Source organism: Tupaia chinensis, unplaced genomic scaffold (assembly GCF_000334495.1).
Source record: "Tupaia chinensis unplaced genomic scaffold, TupChi_1.0 Scaffold000048_1, whole genome shotgun sequence".
NCBI classification, from domain to species: domain Eukaryota; kingdom Metazoa; phylum Chordata; class Mammalia; order Scandentia; family Tupaiidae; genus Tupaia; species Tupaia belangeri.
Window position 1 is genome coordinate 5,528,488 of NW_006159506.1, and position 17,316 is coordinate 5,545,803.

The window sequence follows — 17,316 nt, forward strand, 5'->3', positions numbered from 1 at the left end:
AAGAGCGGGTGAGCAAGCAGAGGCCACGTCGGACGTCTGCCACGCTGAGGTGAGCGGGAGATTGTCCTGGAAAACCTAGCTATACCCTCCTAGGCTACAGTATTTTGCAATGATCTTTAGAAGCACAATGCGTACCAGAGAGGACAGCTGTGACCCATGGTAGGCGAGTTACGTATGGCTGCATTCCCCCACCCTCGAGGGTCTCTAAATTCCTAGGGAAATCTCAAATAGCTGATTTAACAGTGTGTCCTCTTCAGAATGGCTAAGACTATGAAAGCTTCTGGCTTCTCCACGAAACCTTTACCGGTGGGGGCATCCTTCCCTTCTCGCCTGCTTCCCCACGTGTGTGTGCTCTCCAACGCTATTAAGATATCAAATGCCGAATGACAACAAGAAAGTCCTAATTAAACAGCACCAGCGTGCACACCCTCGAAGGAACAGCCTGAACCCAAATAAGAGGAGCTTGGGACCGGAAAGGGGGTAAAATGACAATGGGGGCTTTGAAGTCAGCTGGGTTTAAAAGCAACCAAAGGGTTTGTTGTGTGTAGTTAAAGGGCCAGGTGACACGAAGGGTTCCTGAGGCTGTCAGGCCTGAGACAGAGCTCCTAGACCCAGCAAGACAGAAGGGGTAACAGTCACTGAGTCCTGTGACCAGATTCCGATTGTAATTGGCCTCTGAGATCACTTATAGCAATCAGGGAAGTAATATGCTTCTGAATAATTATGAATAATTAGGCACATTTATGAATAATTACACTGATAATAACTATCTAACTCATTCCATTTTAAAATTGTAATTCAGTCATTATGGATTGGGTAGTCATTCCCTGCCTTCTGCCCTCTGCATATTCATGGCATAATCCATCTGACAATCTTACAAGAGCCACTCTGCAGGCCAGCCCTCCACTCACCTTGCAGACAAAGGCTCACCCTGGTCCTCCGTGTCAGGGTTCTGTCTCCCCTTCATTGAGTCGAGAGACTCCAGCTGATAGAGAGGGGCAGGAAGAATAGTATAAGGAAATATTTTCCTAAAACCTTAGCGTTTTTCCATCTGTGACTCATTTTTCATTATGCAAATAACTTTAATGTCCAGGAGTTCTGTGCTATCTTCAATACTGATAGTAAAGTAGAAGCCATTATTTCCACAAGTCATCATAAAACACCAGTAGATTCTACAAGGGCAGTCTATTTTTACTCAACTTTATTTATTTACCTCTTCCATGAGCAACAGAGACACAGAGAGACAGAGATAAAGAGAGAGAGAGAGAGACACATCACCTCCAACTGTGTTCTGAATACTACAGTCCACCTCCAGCCTCAGTCAATCAGGGGCACACAGGTACCAGAATACTCAGGGAGGCATCCAGGCACAAACTGGGAACTTTCCCATGTAGGACTGCCGCACGGAGCATTGCATTTTCCACTGAGCTACCTGCTGGCCCCAAGAACCATCTTTACATGGTGTCTTCTTGAGGAGTACAAAATTGCTTAGATCTGAAGCCCCGGTTTAAAGACGGAGTCCCGAAACAACGTGTCCCCAGGATGTAAACAAAACAAGTTCCCACCTTTTTGCAATACTTTTTTTTTCCCCTCACATCATCTGTCTTTTACTTTTTTTCTGTATTCCTACCTCTTGCTTGCTCTTTCTTTTTTTTGGAGAGGTTTTTTTCTTATTGGGCGTGTGCGCTCGCCAGAAAGACAGAGAGATACAGAGAGATAGAAAGCGAGAAATCACCCCCCAGAGGGGATGGCCACACCGCCTCCCTTCTCCTTTCTCCTCTCGGGATCTTGGGCACACACGCACATGTGCCCGGAGTGAGTTTAAGCCACTGGGTCCGGGACTTGAACTGCGGTCGGCTACATGGGAGTCTAGCGATATAGCCATGCTAACTGCTGGTCCCATCGCTCTTTCTTTCTTTCTCTCCCTCCCGTCCTTTGCCTAATTCTCTATCTTGTTCATGGCTCTGTTTTAATCCCAACAATGACAGTAAGAAAAGTCATCTTATATTTTCCTTATTCCAAGAGTAATTGCCTGTTAACTCAGGCATTTGGAAATACTAGGAGTAGAAATAAGAATTAAAAAAAAACAAACAAACAAACAGTAATCTTGGTACCTAAAAAACCAGTACTAATATTTTAAAGTGTTCTTCTAAATGTACTTTACATGACTGATTGTTGCAAAAACAACTTTGCAATTTGATATTTCCCTTAATATAGAATAATCATCTTCTCTATTAAAAACTCATGTTTGACAGTCAAATTATAAAATATGAAAGTGTACATGATAATCAATTTTTAAATTGTGGTAGTCCGTGTTGTCCATTTTTGCTGTATTCTATCGGGGAGTAATGCAGCTGTGTTAATGCACAAGAAGGCTTCCACATATAACCCTCCTAAGTACGGCAACATCAATACTCTGTCTCTTAACCATAAATGAAGTCTTTGATGAAGAATTAACCTTAACAGGATTCCATCTTGAATCTAACTTGAGGGGAGTTACTAACTAAAACACATTATGCTACACCCTTTCTGGAGACTTCATGGCAGAAAAGTGGAAAAAATGGTATCCTATTGACCTTCTGGGATAGTTGTTTCCAAATGATTAACAATGCATTACATTCATCACAATGGCTCAGAGAGCTGTAAAATATGGCATCCTGGACCCCATCCTTTTTTTTTTTTTTTTTTTTTTTTTTTTTTCAGGTTTTTTTTTTTTGTAGAGATATTTTTGCTCTAAGGTGCATGCACTTGCCAGAAAGATGGAGAGAGAGAAATCACCAGGGGAATGGCCACACCACAATACCTTCTCTTCCATTCTCCACTCAGGATCTTGGGCACATATGTACATGCCCAGTGTGAGTTTAAGCCACTGGCTCTGGGCCTTGAACCATGGTCAACTACGTGGGAGTCCAGTGATTTAACCAAAATACCATCTGCTGGTCCCCATCCATTGATATTTTGACTTGTTTGATTTTAGACTGGGGAGTGAGGATCAAGCTGGAAAAGGAAGGAGGAAATGGATTGTCAAATGGATGTCTGTCATGCTAAGAGTCCTGGACTTTACCAAGAAGCAGTGTTGCCTATGAGTAGGTAAGCAATATGGCCAGATGGATGTGTAAGAAAGATGACCCCAGTGCAGGTGACCAGAATAAATGGAGTGATGGTGAGGTAAGAAGAAAGGATGGAAACATGTGGGTTAGGCTGCTGTGATAATCCAAAAACCTAGTCAACAAATGATGAGAACATGCAGTAGGAAAATGAAGTAGGTCAACGTGAAAGTCATATATGGTGCAGTAAATAAAATGGTGGGAATTTTTTTTCACATTTTATTGATTCACTAAAGACTTTGATTAATCTAAATACTTTCAATAGCAAGAACAGCTGATATATACATATCTATGAACACATGTCTGACTTCAGGCATAAACCTCAGTGAGTAGCACCTAGCCGGGGCTATATAGCTTACTGTGGTCATTAACGAGGTGTTTTTTTAATGCATTTTTTAATTTCAAGAAAAATGTGTTTTGTTTGAATAGATCAAAATCAAAAAATGTTAAGAGAAACTTACTTAAGACTTAAAGTCAGGAAAAAGAAGGTAGATGCACCAATCTACAGTTCAAGAGAAGACAAAAATCCTTAAGTCTGGGGGAAAAAAGCATAAAAGAAAATCAGTAATGTTTTAGTCAGAGTCATAAAATTCTATTTCACCAGTTCAGTCTCATGTAATTATTCTCTCTTCTGTTGCATTTGCGGTGTTACTGTGGTCTGATCTTTCCATTTATACTCCGGAAGTGACCATTCAACTCTAGACTTGACCCTACCATTAGGCTGGCCATTTTCTTGCTTGCTTTTTTACTCTTATTGCTGTGTGTCCGACTTTAGTATTCCTGGAATAACACTCCCTTCAGTATTGTTTTGAGAGCTAGTCTGGTGTTGGTAAATTCTTTCAGGTTTTACTTATCACAGAATGTTTTTATCTTTTCTTTAAATGGTGGGAATGCTAGGTAGGAGAGCTGAAAGTCAAAGCGAGGCTGGCCTCTAGTTATAGGATTGCAATAAAAATACCAGGGAGCAGCAGTTGGACTTGTCACAGGAAGGTAGAAATGAGAGGGAAGGGGGTGAATGTTGAGAAACTATCGTGATAAATTTACTTACTCCCAAAAAGGAATAAACTCTCTTAAAAAAAAAATTCCTTTCTAAAATTGACATCTGAGCTCTTAAGTAAATAAAATAAAGGATCTGTTTTCTTTCCCCTATATAGATATTTCTGTATAATGCGTGGAATAGCATCCCAAAGCATATAAACCTTTGTATGGAGTCTGATAGAAAGAGGCTGTCTCAGTAAGGATACTTTTCAAAATGTAAATTGTCAGGACCAGCATTTGGCATAATGGCTATGTTGCTGGACTCCCATGTGGTAGACCACAGTTTGAGTCCTGGACCCAGTGGCTTAAACTCTCCCCGGGTGTGTATGCATGCATGCCCAAGATACTGAGAGAGAATGGAAGAGAAGGGATCTGCCTTGGGGGGAAGCGGGGGTGATTTCTCTCTTTCTGTCTCTCTGTCTCTCTCTGTCTTTCTGGCAAGCACACACACCTTATAGCAGAAACCTCTCCAAAAAATAAAAAATAAAATATATAAACAGGTGTTTTTAAATTTTTATTTGTTTTTCCCATAAGAAAGGCAGAAAGGGAGAGAGACAGGCACCCCCAAGAGGATCTTCACACCTTGACCCACCTCTAGTCTCAGCAAATGAGATCTCAGTCACATGTGCCTGCTGTGTCCAGGAAGGCCCCAGGGTGCAAACCCAGGACCTTCCTATAGGGTTCTATTTGCATTTCCGGCGTGTCACTGCCTGACTCCTGGGGCAGACACTTTCTATCACCTGCTTTCTCTATGAACTAGAAAGAGGTAATCAAATAAACCCAGGGAACTGGGAGCCAGAAAAAGCCACACATCCAATCGCATTATATACCAGAGGTGGGGCTCTGCAGGCTGTCTCACAGCATGTTTGGATACCTGGAGGTCCTGGTCCTAGGAAACTGTAAATAGGTCTGTTGTCTCTGTCTCTGTGTCCCAGCGAGATTTCCTACAGATTTTGAAGAGACTTGCTATTCAGAGGAAGAAATTCCAGGAACAAAGCTCAAGGACTACTCCTTGGGATATGACTCCAAAAGGTAGAAGAATTGAATGTTTCCCTTAGATGGGCGGACCAACTTTAAAGAAAGCAAGTTCATCAGTTTTGGTTTAGGGCTTGTTTTTGTTTTTGTCTTGGGCACTTTATCTCTAAGGCACTGGGTCTGTTTCTTCTTTTAGAAAAAGAAATCACACAATATGTTAAAGAATAAGCAACAAGGCCAAAACAAACAAGAGGAACAGCTCGGTGAATTTCACTATCTAACAACTTCTGCATCTTTTCTTGGCCGAAGAATGTAAGAGACTAAGAAATCCATCTTGATCTTGCTGTTCAAAATCCATTAAAAATCTTGGTTATAAACATTATGTAACAACACAGAAAAAGAGCTTAGCATAAAAAAAAAAGCTACAAAATTGAATATCCACTCTGCTTGCAACTATCCTTTTAAAGAAAGGGGAAAATAAATGAGAAGATTAGCAACGGTTCTGTTCTATTCATGATAGTATGTTTTCCTTTCATTTACTTTACAAAAAATTTTTTATAGCAAGGTCATAAAAGAAAGTACTCTGATCAGATAAGGAGAAACTAAGAGGAGAAGGGGAAACCCAGAAAAGTCAAGGGTCTTGCCCAAGGTCATTCTGTAAATCCACTGAAAGAACTAAAACCAAAGCACAGGGTTAGTGGTTAAAATCACACTCTCTGGATCTAGCGATGAGAAAGCTTGGCCTCCCTAGGCCAGAGTCAGGTTTCCTAACTCGACTCTCCATCACCTTTGTTGGAGGCCCTCTGTTTGCAAAAGCAGATTTGTGATGCTTTCAGGGCCTGAAATGCATAAAGTCCAGCCAGAGGAGCAGAGGTCTTTCTCCTTTGGTGAAGAACCACACCCACTATGTGAGCATCCACCAAACACCATCAGTGTCTTGAGAAGAGCCTGAGTTGGTGTCTCCACACTGCTCTCCTCCCCACTCTCCTGCCTGGCCCCTTTCTTTGCTGTTGTTGTTCAGGGGTATTTGGATAATGATTCTACAGCTTGTCCCACCACCCCCGCCTTCCCTGCTGCTCGCTAAATCCCAGTGATTGATGAAGGGAATACACTGAAATTTTGAGATAATGGTGGGGAGGGGGAGCTGGAGGAGAGAAGAAAGGGAAACATGATGGCCACGGGATGAAACAGGAGGGGGTGCAATGGGAAGTCTGGGGACATTAGAACATGTCAGGGCTGACGAATGATTCATTGAGGCGATGATGATAAACACTTCATCTCTGAGCATCTATGTGCCTTTTACCTAACGATCTCCAGCGTCCATAAGTGAAGAAAGGCTCAGAATAAATCATACGAACAGGCCCTACATGGGAATCCCTTAGGAGTGGGATCTGAATTGTAAATGCCTGCCAGGATTTCACACATCAAATTACAATAAAAGGAGGGATATTCTAAGCAGCTTGGTACTTAAAGGGTATTGTGGGGAGTCCTGAGGATTTTCTTCTACTTTAAGATTTCTCTCTGTGCCAGTGGAGTCTTGCATGCCCCTCATTCACTTGGACACTTCTAGTTGTGGGTTGTGTGGCAGAGCAAAGAAGAGATGCGTGCAACCTGAAAAGGGCTTGGTAGCAAACTCATTCATAAATAGCCAAGTCCCACTGCCCGAGCTTAACTCCCCTTTTGCTGATGCCTTTGCTGTGGAGAATAATGCCTGAGAGATTGACTATACAAACAGATAATAAGCAAACCATAAATAAGGCTGGAATTGCAGCAGTCAGTCCAGGAAGCCAAATCCTTATCTACAGAAACCAGCCCAGAAAGCCAGCCTGCTATTTACAAGTCATGCCTGCAGAAGGTCAGACCCACCAGGAAGGCAAGACTGGACCAATAACTGACCTATTTCCTGATTTTTTGACCCTGCTTCCAATTTAAGACCAGAGAAAGTCAAATATGTATCCTAACCAAGCACACGGCATGCCCCAAGTTTATCCATTCAGACTGATGCAACACAATACCTTAGACTGTGTTACTTATAGAGAATAGAAATTATTTTTTTCTTACAGTTCTGGAGGCTGGGAAGTCCAAGAGTAAGGAGCCAGCAGATTTGGTGTCCGGTAAGGGCTCTCTGCTTCAAAGAGGGTGCTCAGTTGTTTTGTCTTCACAAAGGGCAGGGCAGTCCCCTTCAACCTCTTTTATGAGGGCTCAGATCCTTTCATGAGGGCTCTATCTTCATGACTTAGTCACCTCCTACAGGTTCCACCTCTTAATACTACCTCACTGGCAATTCAATTACAACATGCAAATTTGGAGAAAGACACACTCAACCATGTACATCCCTTTTGGTTAGCCACATTCAATTTCCCTGTGCCTACAGCCTCCCATCCAGGCACACCTGCAGCTTCTCCTCTGCTTCACTACAGAGCTTGCCTACACCTCTACCAGTGTGTGAGTCTCTGCCAAAATACAAGTGATGGGCACTTCTGGTTGTGGGTTCTGCAGTGGAACAAAGAAGAGAGGACCCGGCTGTTGCTTTTGGGGGGGAGAACTTTGAAGTCTCTTAAGGACTAGCCAAGAATTTGAGAAGAGTTCTTCTATAGCTGTTTGCAACCTCCTTCTTTTAAATGTGTATTGATGTTTCTACATCTTGTCTTTTTCTGACTTTTTAAAAACAGAATGATATTCTATCATATGGAAATACCCCATTTTCTATATCCATTCATCCATTGATGGTCATACAGATTAACTAGACTTTTTAAACTCACACTGATGACAATGTGCAAACAAGTTTGGAACTAAACTTGCCTGTCTCTAGGGCATGGTTGTGTGTTATATGTTAGGTATCCCTCTATCGATCTAATGTACCTGGTTCATCGTTTTCAATAAAGGTTTGAAATAATAGTTTTAAAACTATAGTTTTCAGTAATGTACCTGATTTTTAATCATTGTTTATAATGTATGAGAGAGAGAAAGCAAACATGATTTTTTTCCTGTGAAGGAGCATTACCTATTTTGTTTCTTGTGCAGCAGAGGAAGCAGGGAGCCATGTGAATACCCTGTGAAACAAGGAGAAAATGGAAAGAAGAGTAGGCAAGAAGGGGCAACTCAGAGTAGAAAGAACCAAAGATCAATACTACCTTACATAATAATTTTGTTCATAGTTCTAATGGCCCAATGGGACCCTTTCAATCAAAAAATAAAAGTATATTTGAAGAATGAACATAAAGGACTAGCCAAAAATGTTTATAGCCACAAAGACAAGAAGTACCCTCTTGTTCATAGATATTTCATGTGTAATGATCATAGATGGATTGGTTCCAGGCACAAGTGTGCTGTGGGGAAACGTGAGGTTGGGTTCCCCAACTTTGAGATCAAGTAATTCCTTTGGAAGTTGATCCCAGGAAATAATGTGGGAGGAGGAGGGGTAAAGGACGAACATGAAAAGAAGGGGGCCAGTCCCATAGCCCAGTGGTTGAGGGAACCAGATCCCACATGGCTGATCGCAATTTGAGCCCCAGCTCAGTGGAGTAACATGCCAAGCATATACATGTGCACATGTGCCCCAAATCCCAGCAGGATGGAGATATAGAGGAGAAGGGATTACAGCATGATCACAGCCCATTGAAGGGGTTCTTTCTCTCTCTGTGTGTGTCTCTTTCTCTCTGGAGAGCACACATGCCCTCTGTTAATTAAGAAGAAAAAATAAAAGAACCTACACCTCTACCAGTGTGTGAGTCTCTGCCAAAATACAAGTGATGGGCACTTCTGGTTGTGGGTTCTGCAGTGGAACAAAGAAGAGAGGACCCGGCTGTTGCTTTTGGGGGGGAGAACTTTGAAGTCTCTTAAGGACTAGCCAAGAATTTGAGAAGAGTTCTTCTATAGCTGTTTGCAACCTCCTTCTTTTAAATGTGTATTGATGTTTCTACATCTTGTCTTTTTCTGACTTTTTAAAAACAGAATGATATTCTATCATATGGAAATACCCCATTTTCTATATCCATTCATCCATTGATGGTCATACAGATTAACTAGACTTTTTAAACTCACACTGATGACAATGTGCAAACAAGTTTGGAACTAAACTTGCCTGTCTCTAGGGCATGGTTGTGTGTTATATGTTAGGTATCCCTCTATCGATCTAATGTACCTGGTTCATCGTTTTCAATAAAGGTTTGAAATAATAGTTTTAAAACTATAGTTTTCAGTAATGTACCTGATTTTTAATCATTGTTTATAATGTATGAGAGAGAGAAAGCAAACATGATTTTTTTCCTGTGAAGGAGCATTACCTATTTTGTTTCTTGTGCAGCAGAGGAAGCAGGGAGCCATGTGAATACCCTGTGAAACAAGGAGAAAATGGAAAGAAGAGTAGGCAAGAAGGGGCAACTCAGAGTAGAAAGAACCAAAGATCAATACTACCTTACATAATAATTTTGTTCATAGTTCTAATGGCCCAATGGGACCCTTTCAATCAAAAAATAAAAGTATATTTGAAGAATGAACATAAAGGACTAGCCAAAAATGTTTATAGCCACAAAGACAAGAAGTACCCTCTTGTTCATAGATATTTCATGTGTAATGATCATAGATGGATTGGTTCCAGGCACAAGTGTGCTGTGGGGAAACGTGAGGTTGGGTTCCCCAACTTTGAGATCAAGTAATTCCTTTGGAAGTTGATCCCAGGAAATAATGTGGGAGGAGGAGGGGTAAAGGACGAACATGAAAAGAAGGGGGCCAGTCCCATAGCCCAGTGGTTGAGGGAACCAGATCCCACATGGCTGATCGCAATTTGAGCCCCAGCTCAGTGGAGTAACATGCCAAGCATATACATGTGCACATGTGCCCCAAATCCCAGCAGGATGGAGATATAGAGGAGAAGGGATTACAGCATGATCACAGCCCATTGAAGGGGTTCTTTCTCTCTCTGTGTGTGTCTCTTTCTCTCTGGAGAGCACACATGCCCTCTGTTAATTAAGAAGAAAAAATAAAAGAAAAGAAGGAAAATGATAAAGATCATCTAGTGGAGCAGGTTACCCCAAGGGCAACTGAGGCTCAGTCCTACTAGGATACTCTGTAAGACAGTAAAGAGCTCATGGTTCTCCAAGGGCTGTCCCAGACTGGCAACATTAGCATTCCCTTTTATGATGGTTGATTTTGTGTGCCAACTTGACTGAACCACAGGGTGCCCAGATAGTTCATTAGACGTTATTTCTGAGTGTGCCTATGAGAGCATTACTGGATGAAATTCTCATTTGAATCATTAGACTGTGTAAAGCAGATGACTGTCCCCAGTGTGGGTGGGCTTCATTCAATCTGTGGAGGTCCTGGATAGAAGTAAAAACAGAATAAGAAAAATTATTTCACTCAGCCTGGCTTTCTTCAGCCTGAGACAACAGTCTTCCTCCTCCTTCACACTCAGACTCGGATGGAACTTATAGCATCGGCTTTTCTGATTCTTGAACCTTGAAACTCTGATTGCAGCTCTGTTATTGGCTCTCTTGGGTTTAGAGCTTGCAGACCGCACCTTGGAACTTCTCAGAATCATGTTAGTCAGTTCTCACAGTAAATGTCTCAATAGATGATAGATAAGCAAGAAGGCAGGGAGGTAGATAGGTAGGTGATCTCCTGTTGATTCTGTTTCTCTGGAGAACCCAGAGTAATACACAAGAGAACTTGTTCTAGAACCAAATATCAGGCCCTACCCCAGTCCTACTGATTCAGGAAAGTTTGGGGTAATTCTGGGGCATGTTAAATTCAAGGACCAGTGGAATAGAACATACCTCTACACTGAGGGATGCTCCTGCATGCCCAATGCAAGAGCTCGGAGAAAGCCCTCAGTGGCTCAGAAGGAAGCCTAGGGACAGTGAGTGCTGAAGGGTGTAGGCACAATACCAGCTGTGGCTGCCATGACACAATTGTGCCCAACTGTCCCACCTTTGCCACTGATGGCTGGGATTGTTGTCTTGTCCACTCAAAGATCCTTCCTCCTTTCCTCAGTTGTCTAAGTTTGGTTCCAACACAGAAGAAAAAATAGAAATCAGTTGTGATCATCCACATGATCACCAATTATTTTCTGTTTGTCTTCCAATCACGTAAGAATGTATTTCCCCAATCATTCTGAACTCAGGTATGGCCATGTGACTTACATGGGTAAATAAAATGTTAGTGAAGTGACAAGTGCCATGTGTCACTCTGCCTTGGCAATCACTGTTATGTGGATCGAGATGAAATCTCAGACAGTGTGGGTCTTAGAGTGACCACAGGAGCAGTATCCACATTGTGTGCCCCACTCTCCCAATCACCATTTCATAGCCATCTCAGTTGTGGGACTGGCAGGGTATTCACTACTATGTTCCAGTAACCCTTATGTATTTTTAAATGGCCCCAATGTGCAAGAGTAGTGATGCTGGCATATTTTTATAATTGATCTTATTATTAGTTCTGTTGTTAATCTCTTACTGTGTCTTACTGATAAATTAAACTTTATCATAGGTATATAGGAAGTATAGTATAGATAGGGTTTGGTACTACCTGTTTCAGACATCTACTCGGGTCCTGGAACCGTACCCTTGGTGGTAAGAGGGGACCACTGCAGCATTACAAGTACTGACTGCATGCCAAGATTTGGCTCTTCTTCCCTTCACAGTCGTCCTTACAGATTCTTCTCTGATCTCCTTCTACACTTAGATAGAGATTTCAAGAGACCAGAAAAGCTCCCTGGGTCATGCAGGCACTAAAAGGCAGACCTAGGAAGTTAATCCCCAAGCTATCTACCCAAAAACCCTTTTATTAAATGTTCATGAGTTGGGCTGGCAAGTGGTGTGGTGGTTAAGGGTGCTGGACTCCCACATGGCCAACCATGGCTCACATCCCTGACCTGGCAACTTGCTATCTCTCTTTCTCTCTCTCTCTCTCTCTCTCTCTCTCTCTCTCTCTCTCTCTCTCTCTCTCTCTCTCTCTCCCTCTCCCTTCCTCCCCTCCCTACCTCCCTCTCTGGTCAAATTAAAATACATAAATAAATAATTTTTTAAAGTTCATGAGTTTCCATAGCAAATATTCAACATGCAAAGAACTAAAAAAGAAAGGATCAGCCGATGGCATAATGGTTATGTCGCTGGACTCCCATGTAGTCAACCATGGTTCAAGTCCCAGACCTGGCTTAAAATTCACTCCAGGCACATGTGCGTGTGTGCCCAAAATCCCAAGAGGAAAATGGAGGAGGAGGGATTGTGGCTGGCCTTTTCTTCTGGGGGGGGAGGGTTGATTTCTTACTTTCTGTCTCTCTTTTTTCTCTCTATCTTTCTGAGGAGCCCACATGCCCTATAACAAAAATCCCTCTTCCAAAAACAAAAAAAAAAAGTATTTATTGTCAGGTTAAAAAAAATCCATTTTATAAAAGGAAAATCACAATGCTATCACTTTATTCAAATTATTTTTCAAAGAAAAAAGCAACTAAAGGGAAATCAGATTAGAATTGAAACAATGGTTTTTTTTTAAGGTGTTTTATCATCTATAAAAAAAATCTTACACTTATAAAATATTATACAGTCTATTTCAAATGGACATGGGATATATAACCTTATTTCTTGTGTTAAAATGGTAGATGAAAGAGTGGTACGTGTTCTTGAAGTTGATATTTCTGAAGTAATGACTGAATTTCATTTTACTGTTACTTTTATCTCCCTATCGCCGGTGACTGACAGAAAAAGACATATTAAATGTGATGGGATCAGTAGAACTTTGAGTCATGTCAAATAAAATGCCTTATGTGTTGTGGCTGTTTTAATTGTGTGGCATCTTACGGACGGTGGTCCCTGCTAGAATGATCAATCTGTCACTGGAGTTATTTAACTATTGATTAATTTTCAAAAATGTGTTGACATAAGTCTTACAGTAAAAAGAAAATCAGTTCCCCTGTCTCCTGCCACCAGGATTCTGAGCCTCATGGTTTTTGCCTTTTTGCATGATTAATGTTGTTCTGAACCTCCAGAATCAATAAACATTTTCTGAACCAGAGATATCTACATCCCTAAAGAGGGTTGCCTATATGGTTTTCTACTCAATCTACAAAACGCATTACCCTTTGGAATGGAAGGGTCAGCTTTGGCTAGTTGATGAGAACTCGGAAGTGTGTTGCCTTTCCTGTATCCTTTGCTGTTTGAAAAAATCCTCCATTTAAGACTACACCAAGGAGCACCCCCTGGTGTCCTGGTAAAGTAACTACACTTGCACTTCCCTGAAATGAACCAAGTTAAACCACCGGAAGACCTGACCTTTGGGGGAAAGCTCTTTGGAGTGCTGCCACTGTCTTATTAGGAGAACAAAACTGAAAGGAAACTTGCACACACACTTGTGTGGAGGGTCTTCAAAAAATGATGGAAAGTGTATATTACAAAATATGATGCATGACTTCTTTTTTTTTTTTTTCGGCAAAAAACCCTCATACTTTAATTCCATTTTTCCACATGCTTTTTGGAGTTGCCTCATGTTGAACTCCCTGGAATAGATGAAACCATCTCCAAGTGTTTGAAATCCATCCTATTCCAGGAGACTTCATTCATCAAAACTAAGGGAAAAAAAAAAAATCTTCTCTCAGAGGCCATGCAGTTTGATTCTTCTGCCCCTTTGGGGTAAAGGGGGTGGCCTGGCTGCATGTGAACACAACTGTGTCCAACACACACCAGCAGAAGAAAGGGAACAGAGGTCTGAGAGCAGAGGATGTGGAAGTGACAAGAAAGGACGTTCTTTGCAATCCTCTTTTCTTCTACATCATTAAAAAGAGTGGCCACCCAGCACCAGCAGTTAGCGCAATGGCTATTTCGCTGGACTCCTACGTAGTCGACCGTGGTTCAAGTCCCAGACCCGGTGGCTTAAACTCACACCGGGTGTGTGTATGTGTGTGCCCAAGATCCTGAGAGGAGAATGGAGGAGAAGGGATTGAGGCGTGGCCATCCCCCTTGGGGGTGATTTCTCACTTTCTGTCTCTCTGTCTCTTTCTATCTTTCTGGCAAGCCCACAATCCCTATAGCAAAAACCTCTCCAAAAAAAAAAGAGTGACCATGACTTCCATACTTTTAGGGTTAGGGCTCCTTTCCAAGTAAAATGAATGAAATAATACAAAGGCAAGGTTTAAGCACATAAGGGGGGGGTGAGAAATTTGGCACAAATGTCAAGTGTTCTTGTCCCCTCACCCTGTCTTCCCACCTCTACACATGGTTGGTCACACTCCCCAGGGTGCCAAGGAGCATAGCAAGGAAGTCCAGCCCTGAGTAATACCTGACACAGAGCCACTGACTCACTCCCGATGGCTCCAGACCCAGGATGGAGGAAAAATTGATGACTGAATGCATGACTGAGCTCTTTGTCTCATAGAAATGGGATTCTTGTTGTGATTCTGGTCTCCTGAGTTGGGGCTGATTCGCAAAATGAAGCAAGACAAGGGGAACATGATCTGATAAGCCTGGAAATGACTGCCAATTCATTCAGCCTGAATGAGGCCCCGCTGGGACCTTGTCAACACTTTGGATGTGAGCCCTAGAGTTCCAAGAAAAGGCTTTTTCCTATGCATTCAGCCTGGGTCACCAGCTTACAGAGGAAGAATGGGAAGACTTAATTTTCTTAAAAAGGATGCCATGGTGAGCTCTGGTTTTAGCACAGCAATGATTCCAAAATCGGACAGCTTCTGGGGCGATTGGTGGTACACATCTTCGAAGAGAATTCTCTCCATTCCCGGAAAGACTACAAATTAGCAGTCCAACCATGTCATTGAACCAACCTGGGACATTATTTAATATCTCTAATTACATGAGAATAATTTCATTAGCACCAGCTTTCATTTGAATATGCTGCAAATGGTCAAAAAAATTTATACCTCCTTACTGGAACACATCCATAATGAGATTTCATAGCTGAGGATTTGCTCCATATGACAGCGGCAAGGTACTAGATCTCAAGCTAAACTAACACACTGAGCACCCAGGCTGTGCTTCTAGGCTCCTAATTATCATTATTTACCAAGTATTCTTTTTATTTAATTTATTTTTTTGAGAGGTTTGTGCTATAGGGTGTGTGCGTGCTTGCCAGAAAGACAGAGAGAAAGAAAGAGAAATCACCCCCCGGGAGGGATGGCCACGCCGCAATCCCTTCTCCTCCATTCTCCTCTCAGGATCTTGGGCACGCATGCACACGCTCCCAGCGTGAGTTTAAGCCACTGGGTCCGGGACTCGAACCGTGGTCGACTACATGGAAGTCCAGCGACATAGCCATTATGCCAAGTGGTAGTCCCATATTTACCAAGTATTCTTACAACCACCAGGCTGATGCCATTACAGTCCTGGGTACAACTTTACAGAGAGGGTGGAAGTAATAGACACGTTTGCAAAGGCCAGGGGTCACTGGATTCCAGGATCTTTATTAACTATCCATCTCTCCCAAGGTGGAGACGAGGGCTGAGATATGGGGGAGGACCACATACAAACTCTTCTTGTTCTTTCTTTTTTCTTTTCTTCTTGTTGTTTATTTTATTTCTTTCATGAGCGCGAGAATACAAGAGAGAGGAAGAGAAAGAAAAGCAGGTACCCTCAACAGGCACTCACATCACAATCCCCTTTTACAGAGACCTCTAGTCAGAATCTTCAGCGTATACATGCCCGCCATGTTTCAGGTGGGCGATGGATTTGAACCCATGGCCAGCCATGTGGCTTCCAGCACTGCAGATAAGCACTCTGTCAACTGTGCCACCAGGCTGGACCTCCCTCTCACTCTCTCTTATTAGACTGTAGTGACCTGGGCTTTCTACTCTGGTCATGCTTCAAATAAAATGCGACCGAGTGTAGAAGATAAGGCTTTTCTTCCATTCCTCCTTCCTCCCTTATATCTTCCCTTCCTCTCTCTTTTTTCCTCCATCCCTCTTCATCTCCCTTTTTCCTTCTTCTATTTCCTTTCTTCCTCTTTCCCCTTTTACTCTCTCCTCGTTCTCACCACTCCTATCCCTCCTCCCTTCCTCCTTCCTCTCTCTTTCTCTTTTTCTTCCTCCTACTTCTTCTATCCTCTTTCATATTCTCCACCCTCAACACTACCATCAGAAAGCAAGCATTCTGTTTTCTAACAATGGAAGCAATCTGATTTATCTGATTTTAATTTTAGGTAGTCTACCCTCAGGGCCTCTAGCTAAGTGGTATTTCCAGAGGATATGTCATTCCATGATACCTTAAAGACTAACCAATAAATATATTAAAATACAGCATATAGGGTCCAGAACATGAGATGGTGGTTAAAGGCAATGGATTCCCACATGGCCAACTGCAGTTCGAGTCCTGGATCTGGCAGCTTGCTTTCTTGCTTACCCTTTCTTTCTCTCTCTCTCTGTCTGGTCAAATTAAAAAATAATAATAACAAACAATGGAATTAAATCAAAATAAAAATCAGGAACCAGCAGTTAGCGTAATGGCTATGTCGCTGGACTCCCACGTAGTCGACCGTGGTTCGCGTCCCAGACCCGGTGGCTTAAAACAAGCTGGGCGCATGTGCGTGCGTGCCCAAGATCCCGAGAGGAGAATGGAGGAGAAGGGATTGCGGCGTGACCATTCCCCCTGGGGGGTGATTTCTCGCTTTCTGTCTCTAATGTCTCTCTGTCTGTCTGGCAAGCGCACGCGCCCTATAGCAAAAATCTCTCCAAAAAAAAGAAAAGAAAAAAATAAAAAGAAAAATATATATTTTTTAAAAATACAGCATTGGGACTGCAGGTGGTATGGTGGTTAAGGATGTTAGACTCCCACATGGCTGACCATGGGATGAGTCCCAGACCTGGCAGCTTGCTTTCTCACTTTCTCTCTCTCTTCCTCTCTCTCTCTCACACACACACACACAATCACACACACACTCTCACTCTGTCCCTCTCTGGTTAAAATAAAAAATAAATACATAACTAAATTAAATTAAATTCAAATTTTAAAAAAATACAACATATACAGCCTCAAATTGCTAGCCTAAGAATTAGCACTAATAGCATTTTTCACGAGTTTCCTATGATTTGGCCAAACCACCATCTGCCTCTTGAGCCCTGCTGTCACCAGTGTCCCTCTGTGTTGTATTTATCTTGTGCCCCAACTTGAAGCACACATCTTGTAAATTGCCACGGGTCCCCTAATGACTTCACCCTATCTGGTATCCGGTAGCACTGAAATGCCATTCGATTGGA

The 17,316-nt window shown here is 42.3% G+C and overlaps 1 long non-coding RNA gene across 2 annotated transcripts in view; it reads left to right on the plus strand.

Annotated features, from left to right (window-relative positions):
• Positions 1-17,316, plus strand: part of LOC106735758 (uncharacterized) — a 20,794-nt gene continuing 3,478 nt past the window's right edge. The window contains exons 1-3 of one of the 2 annotated variants that reach the window (XR_001371002.2): positions 1-49; positions 2,978-3,090; positions 5,317-5,613. This is a non-coding gene — a long non-coding RNA (uncharacterized LOC106735758). Of the gene's footprint in view, positions 50-2,977; positions 3,091-5,316; positions 5,614-17,316 lie in introns of those variants that run through there. The other variant, XR_001371001.1, reaches the window with a different exon arrangement.